This window comes from Camellia sinensis, chromosome 2, assembly GCF_055761805.1.
Source record: "Camellia sinensis isolate YWXY chromosome 2, ASM5576180v1, whole genome shotgun sequence".
NCBI lineage: Eukaryota > Viridiplantae > Streptophyta > Magnoliopsida > Ericales > Theaceae > Camellia > Camellia sinensis.
Genome location: NC_138962.1, coordinates 63,812,217 through 63,834,897, shown reverse-complemented (window position 1 = coordinate 63,834,897; position 22,681 = coordinate 63,812,217).

Genomic DNA, 22,681 nt, shown 5'->3' with positions numbered 1-22,681 from the left:
TACGAGGCTGAATTGGATCATTGTAAGTTTTCATTTTAATGAAATGCTTCAATTGTTCTTCATTTGATTGTTATTTGCTTAATTCTCCTAAATCAAGCCACCAGTAAAAGTCCTCTTCATTGAGGCTGAAAGAACTAAAACACAATCGTCTGATAATTGGTTGGCAATTAATTTTCTGTAAGGACCGATTGATCCTTGCTGGCACGCTCATAATTACAATAATAACCTTCGAAAGCCAAAAAGCCAACAAAATTGTAAACTTGATCAATTCAATAACTTAACATCAACCAATGCAATGAAAATTTTCTATAAAAAATCCTATCGACGCTATCACTTAAACAAAATTGAAGCAAAATTTTAAATTAAGGGTTGAAATTCAACCAATTGAAACTGTAATGACTAAAATGACACAAGTAGCAAAATGTAGAGACTACTGATATAATTTGTCCTAAAATTTAATATTGTTTATTAAAAAGAATTATCATTTTATTCATAGAAAAATGCATTTATAACTATGAAGTATTTTAAAACTAAACTATGTAATAGGATAGAAGATAGTTTTGTAACAAGTTACTTGATCTATAGCGACCCCGGTCTTTTCCCATTTGACTATTGTGTCCGGGCATAGGTTCCGTAGATTCTGTCATTGTATGATGGTTGTTGTTGTCCCTTATTTTCTCATATGGAATTATAGAATGTGTTGGGCAGGTTTGTTTTCAGGTTGGTTGGGTTTAGGAATCAAGTGTTGCTGTCCAGAATTTTAGATCTTCGCTCGAGCGAGGGGTTTGTCGCTCGAGCGAGCTGTTGTTTTTGGTTTTTTGCTCGAGCCAAGGTTTGGTAGCTCGAGCAAGAGGTTGCGTCTGGTTTGGACCTGTAGCTTTTCATTCTTGGCTCGAGCGAGCTTTTCTTCGCTCGAGCGAGTTAGTTCGTTCTTCGCTCGAGCAATAGTTCCTTCGCTCGAGCGTGTGTCTTGTTGCAGACCTGAGGGTTTGAGTTCTTCGCTCGATCGAGCTTTCTTTCGCTTGAGCGAGCTTTTGAGTTGTTGGCTCGAGCAAGGCTTCCTTGGCTCGAGCGTAGTTTCTTTGTGTCTGGTCGCTCGAGCGACCAAGTCTTCGCTCGAGCGAGCTTGTCCAGTATATATTCGTAGCAGCGGGATTTGATCAGTCTTTTTCTTATTCTTTTTGGTTCTAAACCCTAGGTTCGACTTCTCTCTCTCCCTACTCACCTTCTCTCTTAGATTTGATCCACTTAGGGTGTGTTTCTACCCTAGATCCTTCATTAAAAAGATAGAGTGGGTCGAGGGCTTCCATTTAATCTGAATTGTTGGTAGTTTGGAGCACTTTGGAGTTTGGGCATTCATCTTCATCTTCTCTTTTGGGGTTATTTCTTTGAGGTAGGGATTTCCTACTCCATTTTATAGGTTTTGTTCTAAGCTTTGGTATTTTGATATGTTGGGGATACTTTGGTAAATTTTTGGGAAAAACCCTAGTTGTACTATTAAATTAATTTGTATAATTAATTCATGGAATCGGGAAAAGATGGTTAAATTCATGGAATTGGGGAATTCATTGATTAAATGGCGTAGTTGGATAATTTGAATCATTTGTTTATTGAATTGTAGACATTGCATGTGGATTAGGAATAACTGAAACTAATCACATTGATTAAGTCATTAATTTTTACTATTGCATTGATACAGAAAATACGTGTATTGATTGAGCATTGCATTTGCATACATTGTGTTGTGTGGGAGGAGATAGGGGATGTATTCCACGGTTTAGGGGAAGATAGGGGATGGACCTCTAAACCGGATTTTGTTTGGGAGGAGATAGGGGATGGACTCCATTAGCATCACTTTTATGTGTGCTTATTTATATAGAAGTGTTTTATTGATACAGCACTAAAATGTGTATCAATTTGGAAGTATGAAGTGTTTTGATTTGAGCTTGAGTCTCATTTGTTTATTGATATTGGAAGAATGTGAATATGATATGTGTAATACACTGTTGTAAGTTTGGCCAGGTTCTGAGCCATGTTGATAAAAAATTGGAAAGTAAAACGTATCTTAGACCATAGTGTCAAGAGCCTGTAAAATGAAGTAATTGATTATCTTGGTTAACCATCTGTTGAATGCTATTGCTTTATTCAATGCTTATATGTGGTTTAGTATATTTCTACTGGGCTGTGGCTCACCCTTTATGGGAATATCATTTTCAGGTTCAGGTGATAAGCTACCTCCAAGGACTTAGCTTGGGAGGGTTTGGCTTCTGGATTTTGAAGAAGACTGTCTTTAGTTAATTGTCTTTATTTATTAATACATGTAAACATTCAAGCTTAGGGATTTTCTTGTATTGAGTTAGAACTCGTATTTTTGTATCCAAGTGTTGGCTTGGAAAGATGTAAGCCTGTAGGGCATTTTATTCGATGTTACATGTGATGCTTTTATTTAGTAATACTCTGATGAACGATTTAATAAAATGTTTTCATTAAATAATGCATGTCAATGATATATGTAATGGGTTTATTTTGAGGGCGTTACAACTTGGTATCAGAGCGTACCGGGTTTGAATACTTTGGGTACGTGGGAAGTGATTAGTATCACATTGGGTTCGTCTCGTTTGATAGAGACTTAGTGTAAAGTTATATGTTTATGTGATAACATGTTTATGTGATTATATGGGTATGGAATGTAGTTTCTAGGATGTTGATTGGACCCTTTAGTTTCTAGTAGTCTTGTTGGAAAGGCACTTGATCACTGCTGCTTCCAACCGGAACTATAGTAACGCATTGGGACTATCATTATCCGGGAATGAAATTCGTAGGTGCTTATGTGATTATGTGCTTACGTGGAATGAATTATTGTTGTCCATTGCATTAGGACGCGAGTGTTTAGCTTCGGCACATTTATTAATGTGCTAATGTCTTTGTTTCCTTTGTTAGGATGTCAGGACGAGGACGAGGACGCGGTAGGCGTGGTAGGCCGGGTAGGCAGGAGGTGCCTGTGCCGGAGGAAATTTCGGTAGTCCAGGAGGGAGTTGGCCAGGCCAACGTGGCCGAGCCAGCAGGCCAGCAGGCTATGGGCGCTCTAGCCCGAGAGATAGCAGGGGCATTCAGGGAGTCAGTAGGCATTCTCAGAGCTGAGAATCAAGCTCAGGATGTTGCTACAGATGCAGGACCTTCCTTTCTGAAGAGGGAGTTCTTCCGGTCTAATCCGGATGAATTTGTGGGTGATCCTAAAGAGCCGCTTAAGGCAGATGAATGGCTCGAACAGACAACGAAGACGTTTGAGATGCTTGGCATCGAAGACGAGGGGTTGAAAGTGACCTTGGCATCTTTCCAGTTGAAGGGGGATGCGGGTCAGTGGTGGAAGTTTACTAAGGGTCGTATAGGAGCTACATGGGAGGCTTTTGTGAATGCTTTCCAGGAGAAGTTCTTATCTCCAGCAGTCAGGGAGAAGCTGAGAGACCAGTTCTGCCAGCTTAAGCAGGCAAGTTCTTCAGTGGCCGAGTTTGAGGCTGCATTTACTAGTTTGTCCAGGTTTGCACCTGAGTTAGTGGCGTCTGAAGAACGCCGTTGTATTGAGTTTGAGAAGAAGCTGAGGTGTGGCCTCAAGCTGAGAGTTGGGGGTACTATGATTCGAGATTATGGGCGTATGGTTGATGCAGCAGCCCATATGGAGATCATGATGCAGGAGGAGGAGGAAGGACAGAAGGGCTCCAAAAGGAGTCAGGATGGTCAGAGTGATGGTAGGAGACAGAAGGGTTTTAATCCTCAGCAGTCTCAGGGTAGCTTTTCTAGATCGACTTTTCCTGTGCCGAGTGCTAGTTCGGGGAAAGGCAGTCAGGGAGACATTACCTGCTTCAAGTGTGGCCAGCTGGGCCATAAGTCTCCAGTTTGTCCTCAGAGAGGAGGAGTTCAGAGAGCAGCATCTTCTTCGGCTCGATCTCAGAGCCAGAGTCAGGGTAGAGGCCAGCCACTCTCGTGTTATCAGTGTGGTCAGCCAGGGCATATGAAGAGGTATTGCCCGCAGTTGGGTGGCACACCTGGTGCATCTGGTTTGAGGCCGATTCAGGGGCAGCAGCCAGCTCAGTCGGGTCAGGCCTCGAGGGCCAATCAGGGGGCTTCATCGTCCCAGACAGTGCAGCAATCTTATGCTCCTAGGGGTGAGTAGGTTGATCAGAGGTCGTCTGGGCGCGTGTATGCTGTTACCACGCAGGATCTTGTACCAGCACCATCAGTTGTGAGAGGTACCTTCTTGTTTTGCAACTCGGTTGCTAATGTTTTGATTGATACGGGTGCATCTCATTCCTTTGTGTCTGCCGCATTTGCATCTGTTTTGGAGTTGGAGTTAGCACAGCTAGCATCTCCTATTTGTGTAGTGTCACCTCTTGGGGGTGAATTGATTTTGAAACAAGGTGTTAGGGGTTGTGATATTGAGGTCGATTATCATAGAATCCCATTTTCCTTTGTAGTTATGCCTATGAGGGGTTTTGATGTTATTTTGGGTATGGACTGGTTATCGTCATACCGGGCAGTTATTGATTGCTACCGCCAGAGGGTCACTTGTTGTACCGTGAGCGGAGAGTATTTTCATTTTCTGGGGGACCGGGTTGGTAATGTGTTGCCACCAGGATACATTCCACGAGGACGGAGTGAGCTTAGTGGTCTACTTGCTAACCTTTCGATTAGTGAGGATGATGAGACTCAGATTGTGTTGCCAAGGGTGGTTTGTGAGTACTCGGACGTCTTTCCCGAGGATCTTGTTGGTTTGCCACCGCACCGGGAGATTGAATTCTCTATTGACCTAGTGCCCGGCACGGCGCCGATTTCTATGTCACCTTATCGTTTTGCCCCAGCCGAGTTAGTTGAGTTGAAGATTCAGCTCCAGGAGTTGCTAGATAAGGGCTTTATACGTCCTAGTGTTTCGCCGTGAGGGGCACCGGCCCTCTTTGTTAAAAAGAAAGGTGGTGCTTTGAGACTCTGTATAGATTACCGGAAGTTGAATCGGGCCACGGTCAAGAATAAGTACCCTATGCCCCGTATAGATGACCTGTTTGACCAGTTGAAGGGTTCCCGTTGTTTCTCTAAGATAGACTTGAGATCGGGTTACCACCAGTTGAGGGTCAGGGAAGCGGATATTCCGAAGACGGCATTCCGTACGCGGTATGGCCATTATGAGTTTCTGGTAATGCCATTCGGGCTCACCAATGCACCGGCAGTCTTTATGGACTTGATGAACCGGATCTTTCGGGAATTCTTGGATCGGTTTGTAGTTGTTTTTGTGGACGACATCCTTATCTATTCACCTTCTGAGGAGGAGCACGAGGCACACTTGAGGGTGGTGCTTGAGTTATTTAGAGCCCATAGGCTGTATGCCAAGTTTGGGAAGTGTGAGTTCTGGCTGAGGGAAGTCAAATTCTTAGGCCACGTGGTATCCGGGGAAGGAGTGTCTGTTGATACATCCAAGGTAGAGGCAGTGCAGGATTGGGCACAGCCTAAGAGTGTATTTGAGATTCGCAGTTTTCTGGGATTAGCTGGGTATTACCGTCGGTTTGTGAAAGATTTCTCCAAATTAGCGTCACCGTTGACTAGGCTGACTCGGAAGGGAGTCAAGTTTGTGTGGAGTGAGACTTGTGAAAAGTCGTTCCAAGAGCTGAAAGTTAGATTGACCACCGCTCCGGTGTTGATTATTCCGGAGAGAGGGTTGGGTTATGCGGTTTATTGTGATGCCTCACGAGAGGGTTTGGGTTGTGTGTTGATGCAAGAAGGGAAAGTAGTTGCCTATGGCTCACGTCAGTTGAAAATTCACGAGCAGAATTACCCTACGCATGATCTAGAGTTAGCAGCTGTGATATTTGCCTTGAAGATTTGGAGGCATTACCTTTATGGTGAGAAATTCGAGGTATTCTCGGATCGTAAGAGTCTGAAATATTTGTTTACACAGAAAGACTTGAACTTGAGGCAGAGGAGGTGGATGGAGTTCATAGAGGATTATGACTTTGAGTTGCATTATCATCCGGGAAAGGCCAATGTGGTGGCTGATGCTCTTAGCAGAAAACCTGTTGGTGTCATAGCTAGTATAGCCATCCGAGAATGGGAAATGTTGGGTGCACTTGGGGAGTTTGACTTACTTCTGGGCGAATCCGTTGAGGCTGCGGCCTTATTTGCTGTTGTTGCACAGCCTACACTTGTGACTCGAGTGTTAGAGGCTCAGAGAGGTGACCTTGAGGTAGAATCTCTCCGTGAGAAGATTTCCGGTGGGAAGGTAGAGAAGGGTTTGACGGTGTTTTCCGACCAGAGTGTGAGATACCGAGACCGTCTGTTTGTGCCGGAGCCTTGCCGAGAGGAAGTACTCCGAGAGTTCCATCATTCACGCCTTGCGGTGCATCCGGGAGGCACTAAGATGTATCAGGATTTGGGTCGCCAGTTTTGGTGGCGGGGTATGAAGAGAGATGTGGCAGCTTTCGTATCTAAGTGCCTTACTTGCCAGCAAGTGAAGGTCGAACATCAGAGGCCAGCGGGTTTGTTGCAACCCTTGCCTATTGCCGAGTGGAAGTGGGAGCACGTCACTATGGACTTCGTTGTGGGTCTTCCGAGGACTCAGCGGGGTAGTGATGCTATTTGGGTGGTTGTAGACCGGTTGACTAAGTCGGCGCACTTCATTCCTATGCGCGTGAGAGATTCGGTAGATCATCTTGCCGACTTGTACATTCGGGACATAGTGAGGTTGCACGGGGTCCCAGTGACGATCGTCTCAGATAGAGATCCTCGTTTTACCGCCAGGTTGTGGCAGAGTTTACAGAGTGCCTTGGGCACTAAGTTGACCTTTAGTACGGCTTACCATCCTCAGACTGATGGGCAGTCCGAGCGTACTATTCAGATCCTTGAGGATATGCTTAGGGGTTGTGTTCTAGACTTTAGTGGATCGTGGGAGAGGCACTTGCCGTTGGTGGAGTTTGCCTACAACAACAGTTTCCAGGCTAGTATCGGTATGGCACCATTTGAGGCCTTGTATGGCCGACCGTGTAGATCTCCTGTTTGTTGGGCTGAGGTGGGTGATACACCTCTGTTGGGTCCGGAGTTGGTGAGGGAAACGACGGAGAAGGTTGAGCTTATCCGTAAGAGGCTGGTTACAGCACAGAGTCGTCAGAAATCTTATGCTGACCGTAGGAGGAGACCTTTGGTATTTGAGGTGGGTGATCATGTCTTTCTGAAGATATCACCTAGACGGGGTTTGATGAGATTTGGGAAGAGCGGGAAGTTGTCCCCTCGGTTCATCGGTCCGTTTGAGATCCTTGAGAGGATTGGCGAGGCTGCCTATCGTTTAGCTTTGCCACCACAGTTGTCCGGAGTACATGATGTGTTCCATGTGAGTATGCTTCGGAGGTATGAGCCGGATCCATCACATGTGTTGGATTGGACTGATTTAGTGGTTGATGAGGATGTATCGTATGAGGAGAGACCGGTTCGAGTCTTGGATAGGCGGGACCAAGTTTTGCGAGGCAAAACCATCCCTTTGGTCAAAGTTTTGTGGAAACATCACGGAGTGGAGGAAGCCACTTGGGAACGTGAGTTGGAAGTTCGCGAAAAATACCCGGACATGTTTATTGATTTGTAATCTTGTATTTAAATTTTGTAATATTGTTGAACTTAAGAGCCTTACATATGTTTTAAGTTGTAAAACATTGAGTATGTTTTGGTAAATGGGTGTATCTTGAAACTTGATTCATTATAGAAGTTTAGTGTAATATTGCATATGTTGATTACATTGTTGAATGGGATATATATATCATGCGATTGAATATGATATGAAAATTGTCAACATTGAAAGAAATAAAGCATAATAATGATACAGGCTGAAATACATGTTATTTTGTATATTGTGTGATGCCTCTTGATAAAGAGATGAAATGACCAGTTTTGGGTCAAGATGGTTACTAATGAACTGTCTAAAAAAAAAAAAAAAACTGTTTTCAAAAATTTATGCTTAATTTCGGGGACGAAATTCTTTGAAGGGGGGGAGGTTATAGCGACCCCGGTCTTTTCCCATTTGACTATTGTGTCCGGGCATAGGTTCCGTAGATTCTGTCATTGTATGATGGTTGTTGTTGTCCCTTATTTTCTCATATGGAATTATAGAATGTGTTGGGCAGGTTTGTTTTCAGGTTGGTTGGGTTTAGGAATCAAGTGTTGCTGTCCAGAATTTTAGATCTTCGCTCGAGCGAGGGGTTTGTCGCTCGAGCGAGCTGTTGTTTTTGGTTCTTCGCTCGAGCCAGGGTTTGGTAGCTCGAGCAAGAGGTTGCGTCTGGTTTGGACCTGTAGCTTTGCATTCTTGGCTCGAGCGAGCTTTTCTTCGCTCGAGCGAGTTAGTTCGTTCTTCGCTCGAGCAATAGTTCCTTCGCTCGAGCGTGTGTCTTGTTGCAGACCTGAGGGTTTGAGTTCTTCGCTCGATCGAGCTTTCTTTCGCTCGAGCGAGCTTTTGAGTTGTTGGCTCGAGCAAGGCTTCCTTGGCTCGAGCGTAGTTTCTTTGTGTCTGGTCGCTCGAGCGACCAAGTCTTCGCTCGAGCGAGCTTGTCCAGTATATATTCGCAGCAGCGGGATTTGATCAGTCTTTTTCTTATTCTTTTTGGTTCTAAACCCTAGGTTCGACTTCTCTCTCTCCCTACTCACCTTCTCTCTTAGATTTGATCCACTTAGGGTGTGTTTCTACCCTAGATCCTTCATTAAAAAGATAGAGTGGGTCGAGGGCTTCCATTTAATCTGAATTGTTGGTAGTTTGGAGCACTTTGGAGTTTGGGCATTCATCTTCATCTTCTCTTTTGGGGTTATTTCTTCGAGGTAGGGATTTCCTACTCCATTTTATAGGTTTTGTTCTAAGCTTTGGTATTTTGATATGTTGGGGATACTTTGGTAAATTTTTGGGAAAAACCCTAGTTGTACTATTAAATTAATTTGTATAATTAATTCATGGAATCGGGAAAAGATGGTTAAATTCATGGAATTGGGGAATTCATTGATTAAATGGCGTAGTTGGATAATTTGAATCATTTGTTTATTGAATTGTAGACATTGCATGTGGATTAGGAATAACTGAAACTAATCACATTGATTAAGTCATTAATTTTGACTATTGCATTGATACAGAAAATACGTGTATTGATTGAGCATTGCATTTGCATACATTGTGTTGTGTGGGAGGAGATAGGGGATGTACTCCACGGTTTAGGGGAAGATAGGGGATGGACCTCTAAACCGGATTTTGTTTGGGAGGAGATAGGGGATGGACTCCATTAGCATCACTTTTATGTGTGCTTATTTATATAGAAGTGTTTTATTGATACAACACTAAAATGTGTATCAATTTGGAAGTATGAAGTGTTTTGATTTGAGCTTGAGTCTCATTTGTTTATTGATATTGGAAGAATGTGAATATGATATGTGTAATACACTGTTGTAAGTTTGGCCAGGTTCTGAGCCATGTTGATAAAAATTTGGAAAGTAAAACGTATCTTAGACCATAGTGTCAAGAGCCTGTAAAATGAAGTAATTGATTATCTTGGTTAACCATCTGTTGAATGCTATTGCTTTATTCAATGCTTATATGTGGTTTAGTATATTTCTACTGGGCTGTGGCTCACCCTTTATGGGAATATCAGTTTCAGGTTCAGGTGATAAGCTACCTCCAAGGACTTAGCTTGGGAGGGTTTGGCTTCTAGATTTTGAAGAAGACTATCTTTAGTTAATTGTCTTTATTTATTAATACATGTAAACATTCAAGCTTAGGGCTTTTCTTGTATTGAGTTAGAACTCGTATTTTTGTATCCAAGTGTTGGCTTGGAAAGATGTAAGCCTGTAGGGCATTTTATTCGATGCTACATGTGATGCTTTTGTTTAGTAATACTCTGATGAACGATTTAATAAAATGTTTTCATTAAATAATGCATGTCAATGATATATGTAATGGGTTTATTTTAAGGGCGTTACATGATCACATTTATTAAGAAAGATATTCTTAAGATTTTGATATCGAGCTTATCATAGATATTTTTATATGTATATTATAAAAAGTGACAATCACAATATTTTCAGATAATTAACTTCAATAGACATAATAATAGTTACTATTTTTGGTAAGTTAATGTAGACAAAAAAAAATATGTTCAATCATATTTGTGTACTCAATTATGTTTACAAAAAAAAAAAAAAGTCTAGTTAATAGGTTATTATTTACTTTTTGTGCTGATAAAAATTGAATTAAAATTTTTACAATATTTTTTTCATTTAAAAATTACTTGTGTTTTTGTCCCTCTGAAAGCTGAATCCTAAATTCGTTCGTGAGTACAAACGTGATGAGTTCACTATCATACGTCTAAACTTTGGGGTAGTTTAACGAACGAGATTAAATTAGAAAACTATTTGACAATTAGAAAATGCAAAGGTTTAGCATTTACCAATTTTAAGACTATATATTGCAAAACAGAAAAAAATAAATGACAAATTTTTTGAGTTGTGTACTGTATATAACAGAATATATATATACTATAATGTTAGCATATTGGTTAAATCTTTTTGGAATGTGTTACTATTTTTTTATTTATTTTTGTTATTTAACTCTTTTTTTTTGGGGGGGGAATTTTATATTGACCAATTGCCTGGCAGTGAATTATTTTGGGGTAAATTGTACTATTGATCCCTCTAGTTTGAACAAAATTTCACTTTGATTCTTATTATTTGAATTTAAACAATTTGGTCCTTACCGCTTTAATTTTGTTATAATGTGATGCCTCCATCATACGTTGCTAACATTTTAAATGGAAAAAAATCAAGTGCAAAACTGGAGGAACTAAAATGGAATTCGAAACAAATAATAGGAACAATAGGTGTAATAAATTTGTTTTGAATTTCACTTTGGTCCACCTAATTTTACACATGGTTTTTTTATGTTCCGAATTCTAACGGTCTAGTTTTACGCGTGATCTTTTTCCATTCAAAATTCTAATAGTAAGTGGCGAAAGAACCATATTATAACAAAATTAAAAATATATGGACCCATTGTTCAAATTAAAATTAAGAGACTAAAATGGCACTTCACTTAAACTACATCAACTAATGGTATTATTTATCCATTAATTTATTTGTTACTAATTTGCACATTATAGTTTTAATTTACTTCAAATCTTAACATGCATATTGTGATTGCAATTTTAGGCGTGAGTCAAAATTTATTCAGAAAATTGTTAAAGTCATTGAAGACAAGTTGAACCGCAAGATTTTAAGCGATGCACCTTCCCTAATTGGAATGCATTCTCGAGTCACGAGCATTAACTCATGGTTACAAGATGAATCAACTAATGCTGGTGTGCTTGTAATTTGTGGAATGGGCGGGATAGGGAAGACAACTATCGCCAAATTTGTGTATAATTTAAATTACAAAAGATTTGAAAGTAGCAGCTTTCTTGCAAATATCAGAGAAGTTTCAGAGCAACCAAACGGATTAGTTCGTTTACAAAGACAACTACTTTCGGGCATTTCAAAGAGGAAAAAAAAAACATACATAATGTTGATGAAGGAAATATTAAGATAATGGAAGCCATGTCCTGTAAAAGAGTTCTTATTGTTCTTGATGATCTAGATCAATTGGACCAATTAGATGTAGTAATTGGAATTTAGGATTGGCTTCATCCTGGAAGTAAAATCATGATAACAACCAGACATGAGTGATTAATGCAAGCTCACAAAGCTCATGAGGTGTATAAGGTTGAAAATTTTGATGAAGCTGAATCATTTGAGCTCTTCAGTTGGCATGTTTTGGACATGATCATCCTATGGAAGGCTTCATTGAGCACTCGAAAAGGGTATACAATATTGTGGAGGACTTCCACTAGCTCTTCAAGTTTTGGGTTCATCTCTGTCTGGGAAAAGTGCACATGTTTGGGAAAGTGCATTGGAGAAATTAGATGCAGTCCCTAAAAGTCAAATTGTGAAAAAACTCAAAATAAGCTACGACTCCTTACAAGATGATCATGACAAAATTTATTCCTACATATTGCTTGCTTCTTTGTTGGGAAGGACAAAAATTGCTTGATAAGAATACTAGATGAATGTGATTTCTACACAACAATTGGTATTCGAAATCTCATTGATAGATGTCTCGTTACAATTGATAAAAGTAACTAGCTGATGATGCATCAATTGCTTTGAGATATGGGAAGAGAAATTATTCGCCATGAATCACCTAAGGAGCCTGGGAAACATAGCAGATTATGGCATCGTAAAGATTCCTTCAATGTATTAAGAGAAAAAACTGTAAGCAGTATGCTTCTTGTGTGTATGAATACTATTTCATATTTGTGTTGATCCGTACTTATTTCTGGTATTTTCTTCATTTTTTTTGTCAACGGGGCACTGAAACAATAGAAGGCCTTGTCCTTGACATGCATATGTCAAGGGAAAGCAAGTCTTCAAAGTTAATCCTTCGTGCTAATACTTCAAATCTACACCACTTCAAAGAGTACTTCCTTGACAAATCATCGTTGGATCGAGAAAATGCACTAAACTGACATCATTTTGGCTTCCTCTCCTCACACCCAACAAGCACTGAACAAAGAAATGCAAATGACGTAGGCTTCAAAACTAATGCATTTGCAAGAATGCAAAAATTAAGACTACTGCAACTAAATTATGTACAACTCAGCGGAAGTTATGCAGAATTTCCTAAAGGATTAAGATGGTTGTGTTGCCATGGATTCCCTTCAAAATTCATTCCAAAAGATTTTCCTCTAGATAGCTTGGTTGAGCTTGACATGCGTTATAGCCACTTGGAACGAGTTTGGAAGGGAACCAAGGTATGACATCTTTGTTTCTTTATTTTATTAATTTTTGATTATTTTTTCAATTATTTGGGTTTGGTGATAACAAATGATGTTAACACCACCTTGTCCTTCTTTTGCAGTTTCTTGGCCTATTAATCTCAGCCATTCCCATAGCCTTGCAAAAACTCCTGACTTCTCGCTACTCCCCAATCTAGAGAGGTTGATTCTTAAAGATTGCACTAGTCTTTTTAAGTTTCACGAATCCATTGGCAACCTTGATAGACTTGCTCTCTTGAATGCAAAAAATTGCAAACAACTGAGGAAGCTACCGAGAAACATTGTTATGCTCAAATCTCTTGAAAAACTTATTGTTTCTGGTTGCTCAAATCTTGACAAGTTGCCACCGGATATGGGGAAGATGGAATCTTTGAAAGTGCTTCATGCAGATGGAATTGCCATGGATCAACTACTCTCTACAATTGGGGAGGTCAAACCATGGTATGCATTTGTCGGCCCAATGCTATCAAAACCGAGAAAAACTCCAAAAATTTCATGGGTTTCTTTACCTCGGTTCTTAGTAAACTGAAGTCTTGTGGACTGCAATTTATTAGAAGATGCTTTTCCATGGGATTTTAATAACCTTCCCTTGTTGCAAAACTTGAATCTGAGCAAAAACCCGATTTGTGCTCTACCAGATTGCATCAAAGATCTGTTTGGGCTTCAAACACTTCAGTTAAATTCATGTACAAGGCTCCAATCATTTCTAGGCCTACAAAGTGTTGAAAATTTGTTTGTGGGGCATTGTACATCACTGGAGAAAATAACATATCAATCGAATATGTTCCCCTCACAACTTGAACATACTAAATGTGAAAAGCTGGCTGAGGTCCAAGGCTTATTCAAGCTGCAACCTGTAGGAAAGGTTGAAATGGAAATGATAAAAAAACTTGGGTTTATTCAATTTGGAGGCCATGCCCGTCCACACTGAGGTGCACATGCTAAATGGTACATTTCTTAATATAGCCAAGTGTCCCATCCAGGTGCTCTCTCTCTCTCTCTCTCTCTCTATATATATATATAATGAAGAGCTTACACATAACCAAACACTACCTAAGACCTTTTACCTTCCCCTAATTGTGACTTCCTATCACTATTGTTTTGGTAGAATTTTAAGCGTCAGTTCTCTAGGTTGTATAGAAACATTGCCCTTCTTGAACTTAAGAAAATTACTAAATTTCATATTGAAAAAGGCAAGGTCATCCTCATAAACCCTTCATCTTCAAACTCAATTGTATCCTCTTTTAACATCTTTAAGTGTAATATTCTTTGATTTATTTAGAGACACATGTCCAACTCATAGGTTTAAAGAGAACTTACTAGCTCTTCTCTGATATGACAAAAATTGTTACTTTCTTCAATACATTGATATTGGCTGTAAAACACTCTGGAAGAAGCTTCAACTGGTCTAGAGAGGGGACATAGGCTACACTTAATGCAAATATACTAATCAATTAGAAGAACAGAAGAAAAAAAATTAGCCAAGCAAGAAGAGCAAGCAAAACATTCACCACAAGGACACACCAATTTATGTGGAAACCTTAGGGAAAAAAACCATAGGCACAATGACAATTAGCAAATCCACCACTCAAGAAAGAATTGCAAGATAATAGTTTGATGATTGACAATTCCTAGTGCCAAGGATGCGTTACTCTACCTTACAAACTCTTGTTCGTGGTCCAGCCCATGGGTAGGTCCTATCACAATTGACCTCTTCTTGAAATGGGATTGGTACTCCATGGAAAGCCTATAATATTTGATGTGTGCATGGCTTCAATGAAAAATCGCTCACTGAAAGAATGGAAGAAGCTAACTGAAAGAATGGAATGAGTGATTAAGGGGTTTGCTAGTGTATCTTGTTCGGCTCATGTATATGTAACACCTTCATTAGCCAGGTGTAGACACCCCATTTTTGACCACCCTTAAGACTTGGGCGTTACTGATGGTTTACTTGTTAGAGAAAGGTGTGTAGGGCAAAAGTTCAGTTTCTTCGGCAAGGAGAGAGCCAAATCTCCACTTCACAATCCATTTTGGACCAAAGCTATTTTGGATGGTTTTTAGACTTTAAAACCCTCTCTTTCAAAACATTTTTGAAATAAAATTCCTACGATGCTCTGAGACTCACATTTTGTCAAAAAAAGCGCTTTTCGATAAACCGAGCAAGGACAAAGTGGAAATTAATGAAAGAGAGATGAAATCTTTGAAAAATCTTTCAAAACACCTTACTTAGGGGTTTGAAGTTAAAGAAAAGAGGAGAAGAGGGGAGAAAACAAGTTGGAGAAGAAGTTCGGCAAGGATCCGGGTAGAAGAGATTCGAGCGACCCTCGCTGAATCAGGCTTATTCATCTGCATACTTGGATTTTAGCTATAAGACCACCACTGTTGGAAAGCTTACTTCCGGGGCTTCGTTTTGCACTCAAGAATCTCCTAAAGCCAAGTCTGGGTGGGGGAGATATGGTTGGTTGAAGTTGGGTATCCTCCCGGTTGGATCGAATCTGTGCGGCTTCACCAAAAAGGGCATAACTTTTTGCACAGGAGGAATTTTAATGCAGGGTTTGCGGCATTGGAAATCTAACTTCCGGGGCTTCAATTTGGACACCCACCGGCCACTTGTTGACCTTGGCAGCATCTATCGGCAATCTATTTAGCCGACCGCCAATTTATTATGCCGACCGACCATTTATTTTGGCGGACGACCTCCTTTTCTGGCCGGTTTGACCTTTTTGCACCTTCCAGGCATGGTGCATGCCAGCTGTGCTAGCTGGGATGCACAAACCCGTCCCTCTATACACATAGGTGGTTGTTTTGAGCCCTTGACCCCTTTTTTTGCACCCTTTGCTCAAGGCTTCTTGAGGAAGCCTTGGCCCCTTATCTTGGCTTCCTCAAGAAGCTTACCAGCTGTCCAAGTTTCCTCAAGAAGCCTTGACTCCTTTGCCCCCTTTGCCCCTTTCACTTAGCTTCTTTGAGAAGCTTAAACCATTTCCCTTTGCCTATATAAGGACCCCTCTTCTCCCATTGTCAAGGGTTGGTGGTTTTGAAAAAAAAACTAGAGCTTATACATATATATATCTGATATATACACCCCCTCTCTCTATATTTTACTCTCTCTCCTCCCTTGTGTGTGTTTTGTGGCCTAAAAGTGCATTTTTACCTTAGTTTTGCACTAAGACACACACTACCACACCTTGCTTTGAGTTTGAGAGACATTGAGGGTTGATTCTTAAGGTTTTGGACTGATTTTGGTCAGAAAAGAGTGGCTGGACCAACTGTTCTTGAAGTGTTCTTCAAGGGTGAGTTTCTTGCTTTATTTTCCCCAATCTTGCATTGGCTTTTGACCTATCTTTCATATTGATTTGAGCTTTGTGTATAACTGAAAAAAGTCTTTTTTTTAGCTCCTTTTCAAGTTTGTTTAAGAACACTTTTGTGTTTGGGGTTGTCTACCCCCTCTTAGGCCTTGTTTGGCCTCATTTTTATGCATTTTTTGTGAGCTCCGGGACCACCTTGTTTAGGCCTCCTCACCACTGAAATCTTAAGGGATTTCAGTGGTGAGGAGGGTGTATTAAGGTCCTAAGAAGGAGAGGGCCATCCCCTCTCCTTATTGTCTTCATTACTTGCATTTTTGGCCTTACAAAGGGGTCTATGTTTGCACACATCTTGAGCTCGGTTCAGGCATTTTTCAGTGGGTTTTAGGACCCTCAGAACTCATTTTCAGAGTTGATTTGGTCTTGCTAAATGTCTATCTTGCATGTGCTTAATAACTCCTTGCATGGCCCTCTAAAGTAACTCATCATTTTTGCATGGCATGGTTGCATATCAGTGGTTATTTGGGCCTATTTTCACATGTTTTATTCATTGATTTTTGATGGTTTGGTGAGATTCCATGTGCATCATATACTTGCCATACAATCCATATTTGCTAGTCAAAGTTGCATGCTATTTTAGTCCATCTTGCTAACATCTTTTGGCCATGCTTTGAACTGGAAATATGCATGTTTTGGGACTGTCTTGCATCTGTCTTCATGCTTCATGATAAAATAATGCATGTTTTGTATAGCTATAGGCCAATGCGTATGCCTAGTTTTGTGTTTCGGGGCCATTCCATGCATCGGGTGCCATGTTTCCATGTTTCGGGATCATTTTGCATCACATTTCAGTGATGAAACTTGCAAGTTTGTATGCCATATTTCATGCCTTGCCATGCCTTGTTAGAGTAGCATTTGTGCCTTAGGATCGGTCCTCGGTTTGCGTGCATGTGTGCACGCATTTCGAGTGTCTCATTTTCATCTCATGGCCACTGATGTGAGTGTGGCTGAGGCCCAGTCACATTGGTATAAGTCCATCCTGCATTGTGTATGCCATGTTTCAATGCGTTGTGCATGTTATGTTGTTAGCATTGTGTGTGCCATGTAGTTGCATTGCATGTTTGTATGTTTGCTTGCATGCTTAAGTTGCATGTGCATTGTTGTGCATTGCCTCACCTCTTGATCAACCATGATTGAGGTTGGGTCCCTTGTATGTTTTGTGTGTATTGCATTTGACATTGAAATGCATACTTGACTCTTTGGGCCATCACGCATCAAAATGCGTGATTGATAGCTCGAGGGTCGAGGGTCATGCTCCCTTGAGTCCCTTGCATGATAGGGAGTGTGCCTGCGCATACATTTGCTTGAAATTCCATGCCATACACTGTCTGTCCTTGTTGCTGTCAAAAACCAGTTTCTGCAGGGAGTTTTTGCCGACCGGCACTGTAGAGTGCCGACCGGCCATGGATTGGTGGCCGATAATATGAAACCCCAGCCGATGGATAAGTTCCATGGCCGGTGTGTATTCTTTTCAGCCGATGGCGTCCTACAGGGTTCAGGGAACCTGTCCCAGGATTTTGGCAGTTTTCAGAGAAGCAGGGCAGTGTAAACAGAGGCAGCAGTGGTATGGTACGGGCTTTCGGGGCAAGATAAATCCGAGCATGCATCATTCACGCATCCCGAGGCGGGGGGCTGCGGCCATCTTCTCTTTGCATTTAATTTGGTAATTAGATTAGAAATTTTGTAATAATTAATTTAGTAATATTTAATCGGACTGTAATATTTATTCGGACCCTCCGAGCAAGGGCAATTGTGTAATAAGTGTGCGTGAGTGTGTGTATGTCTTCCAACCCCACGTCTTTCTTCCCTTTTATTTACCCGCTTATGATGGTAAACTAGGACATATTTAAATTAGCATACCTTATGCTATGCATGCGTGCATCCATACATTTGTCTTGCATACACCGAGCTCGGCACATCATACTAACTGCATTGTGTTTCTATTCCAAGTTGAATACGTGTTAGTTGTAGCATCATCATATGCCATCCATAGATTAGCCGAGCCTATTGTAGCTGCATCTTGCATGTGTTGCATTAGCCATCTTAACATGAACTAGGATCATGCATATGATTACTGATTAGTTTCTGTTTTGGCTTGGAGTACTCGGTGAGCATTTATCTTTTAGCATCCTTGCATGCGTGTAAGTGTTGCCATGACAGCATGCTTACCATGAGGCTACTTGCTTATGTGATATAACGGCTTGAATGCCTGTGGGTGGAGGTTGAATTACCTAAATTGGAATAATGCGTTAAAACTGTGAGTTTTAAGCCCACTAGACAGCGGCAAAACCATCTTTTCTAAAGCCCACACGAGGGTGGCAAAATCTGCATTTTAGCCTACTCTCGAGTAGCAAACCATTTTCAAAACAAACATGAAGTGTTTTGTTCTAATTTAGGCGATTTGGTCTATACTTGTTTGCTGTGCGCATAACATAGTACTTCTAGGCTAAATAACCGGAATAGGAACACATAATGCTTTCAAAACAAGATATCACGGTTAGTAGAGGCCGATCTTTGATTGGGCGATAGGGGGTGCTCATAGCTGACCTTCCCCAATCGTACCCAAGTTCCCGAGCCGAGGCAACTTTGGTGATGACGGACACGTGGCCTTTGGCACCGAGTCAGGGTTTCCTAAATTTCCCAAAATAAAATATTTAGGTGGCGACTCTGTATCTGGCAAAGCAGTCCATGTTTGGCACTTCTTTTCAAAAATTTGTTTCTCTTCTTTTCAAAAATCTGTTTCTCAAAACGATTTGCCGAATTTGGACTCTTTGGTTCAGATTAAGAACCGTGACAAAATTGAGTCTGAACTGTAGCGAGGCCCACGGGCACATCTACAGTTTCTGGCGACTCTGCTGGGGATGTTTAGAGAGCTTGACTCGATCTCGTGATATCCTGTTTTGAGTTCATTTATGTGTCTCTTTGCATTACATGTGCATTGGTGCGCCTAAGACACCGTGTTTGCCATCTGCCATTCCTGAACGGTTTGCCGGAGGCTTGTCTTGTTAAGACATGACCATAAGGCTGACCGGTTGTGGGCTCTGACAGTATGGGAACACAAACCCTGGTTTTACCGGGGCACCCTTTTTGACCATTCGGCCTAGTGCATATTGAAATCCATAGTGACCATTCCAAATTAGGACAGGTTGCTTACCCGATGTTAGGTTGTTTGAAAACTACTGCGTGCTTAGTGAAACCCTAGCTCCTGACAAAATAGGACAGGGAAACCCTACCCCTCCATAGGCGTGTATTGGCTCTCTTTACTTGCTATGTGTTTTAGAGTGCATCTCTACAGGGAACGTACATAACAGTTTGCAAGTCTGGGTAACAGGCCTGCGGGCATCACCATCAGTATTTGGGGAATCAGTTTTACCTGAGGGTATTAGTTTACAGGCAGAATTTTGGGCAGAATTCTGTCGGGGCCAGTCATTCAGCTTTGCTCATATGCGTTATGGTGAAATAAGGGTGAGATGCTCCCTGTTTTCCCTTTTGCTAGGTAGTCCTGGAACCATAGCTTCAGAAGGCTCCGATATCCCCCGAAGTTCATCGGACTTGTGCTGATAGACTTTGTCAGGTCAGAGATTCAGTTCAAGGGCGATCAATGCTCCTTTGCCAGAGACAGTGTAAAAAGGCCAGTCAGGCACAGATCATCAGTCTTCGGATCAGCAGTCATTATCCATCTCACCTGTGTGCAGTTGGGTTGAGATATCTATTTTTACCTCAGGAAGGTATACCGGTTGCTCAGTTAGATCAGAACAATATGTCAAGTCTGGAAGAGATGGTGCGCCGACTCCAGGATAGTATGAAAGCCATGCAGCAAGACACTATCCGTCAAGCAGAATTCGCCAAGCAACAGGCTGTGGTCATAGCCCAACAAGCAGAGACAATTGCCAGATTAGAGCAGCAAACTGGAGTATCTACTTCACACTAGGTCCTTCCCCCACCAAGAGTCCCAATACCCGGGGAAACGGTGAATGTTCAGAACGTTCAGGAGGATACAGACATCACAACGGGGCCGGCTCCGTCCCCGATTCTACCTCAACTATCCAAGGCACCCACTCCTATCAATCAACCGGATTCTCCCTTCGAGTCCGAGGTGGACCCCATGGCATTAAAAGTGAGCAAGCTTGAAAAGCTGTTCAAGAAATCTCAAGGTGTGAAGTCCATTCCGGACATTGAGGACGGGTATACCGACGTAGCCGTGACGCTGCCAGATCGGTTTAAGATGCCACAAATTGATCGTTTTGACGGATCCGGGGATCCCATGGTGCACCTGCGACTGTTTTCAAATATTCTAAGGCTGATGGGCCTCACCAGACTACAGAAGCTTTCACTGTTTGGCCGGACCCTGTCAGGTGTAGCGGCCATCTGGTATGCAAAACTGGAAGATGATGTCAAGAGAAACTGGGATGAGATGGCTGAGGCGTTCATTGCACAGTACTCCTATAACACTCAAATCGAGATTACGACCCGTGATCTTGAGACGACAAGGCAAGAGCCTACGAAGAGTTTCTCGGAATTCGTGGCCCGGTGGAGGGCGAAGGCCTCGATGATGACTCTAAGGCCTACTGATAAGGATCAAATCTGGATGATTGTGCGCAATCTCCAGCCTAAGCTAATGCAGAAAATGATCGTGCTCCCCTTCCCTACCTTTTCAGATTTGCATGAGATGGGAGTATAGATCGAGGATGCCATGAAGCAGGGCCTCATTGACCAGGAGAAGGAGCATCCCAAGAGGGCGTTCACCCGCAGTTCGAATGCGACCACCAGCGGTGATGCAGCTGCTAGGACTTCAGACGTGGGCATGGTCGCCACCACCACATCGAGAGCAGCCACCCCCTTTGTTGGTGCATCCACTTCAAACCCCCGAACTTCGGACTATCTACCCCGAGGCAAGAGGGTTTTCACCCCGCTCTTTATGCCTTTGTCTAAAGCTCTAGGGGTCCTACTCTGGAAAGGGCATCTGAAACCGTTAGAACAACGGCCCCTACCCGATCCTCTCCCTGCAAAGCATGACCCGACCAAGTACTGTGCTTTTCATCAATAAACCGGTCATGACACCGACAGTTGCGTCCATCTCCGCCATGAGATACAAAATTTGATTGATAACAGGGTCATCCCCGCACCGGGTCCTGGAAAGTCTATCGGCACTTGATCAGTGAACTTGTGGGGGATAATGTGATGTGATCGAGGGATGAACCACCTGCGGGCGGCGCTCAGTTTACTTCGGATGTGGCGTATAGCACGCACTGTTTTGAGCATTTGTGAATACTGGGTTTTGTACGTTCTGGCTTGGGTATTGAGTCAGTTCTGTTATTTTGTTGAGTCGGTCTCTTTGTTTAGAGTCAGTCTTTTCGTACTGAGTCAGTCAGGTCTGTCTTGTCGTATCGAGTCAGTCCTTTTGTGTAGGAGTCGGGTGATTCCGGGGGTGTTACCTCGGACATCACTATCTTGTTTTGTGTTTGTCTTTTTGCTTTCTTTTGAGTCTGTTTCTGCCTTGGAGCCAGTTATGCCAATAGATTTGAATGGAACAGCAGTGATTTTCACAGTCTTGTGTTTGCTTCTGTCGTATGCCAGTTGTGCTAGAAGTTTGAATGAAATGACAGTGCTCTTCTCCTGCCTTTTCTGTGCCTTTGAAGTCATTGTAATGACCTAAGTTTTCAAAACTTTTTTTTTCGAAACATTGTGATAAAAATGAAGAGGAAGGAATTCCTCAGGTTTTGCAAAACTTGATCAATTAAGAGAAAGAGAGGCATGCTAAGCCCTTAATGATTGAGATCATGCTTGTTAATGTGAGTACTGTAGACGCGCCCGTGGGCCTCATGCTACAGTTCGGACTCGATTTGTGTCACGGTTCTTAATCTGAACCAAAGAGTCTAAATCTGGCAAATCATTTTGAGAAACAGATTTTTGAAAAAGTAGTGCCAAACATGGACTGCTTTGCCAGATACAGAGTAGCCACCTAAATATTTTTAAAATGGGGAAATTTAGGAAACCCTGACTCGGTGCCGAAGGCCACATGTCCGTCATCACCGGAGTTGTCTCGGCTCGGGAGCTTGGGTACGATCGGGGAAGGTCAGCTATGAGCACCCCCTCTCGCCTGGTCCGAAGACCAGCCTCTACTAACCGTGATATCCATTTTTGAAAACGTTATGTGTTCTTATTCCAATTATATGCCTAGCATTACTATGTTATACGCGCGGCAAACAAGTATAGACCAAATCGCCCAAATTGGAAATAAAACATTTTATGTTTGTTTTGAAATGGTTTGCTACTCGCAAGTAGGCTAAAATGCAGATTTTGCCACCCTCAAGTGGGCTTTTGCAAAAGATGGTTTTGCCACTATCCAGTGGGCTTAAAATTCACAGTTTTAACGCATTACCCCAATTTAAGCAATTTGACCTCCACCCACAGGCATTCAAGCAGTTTATCTCATGTAAGCACTTAGCC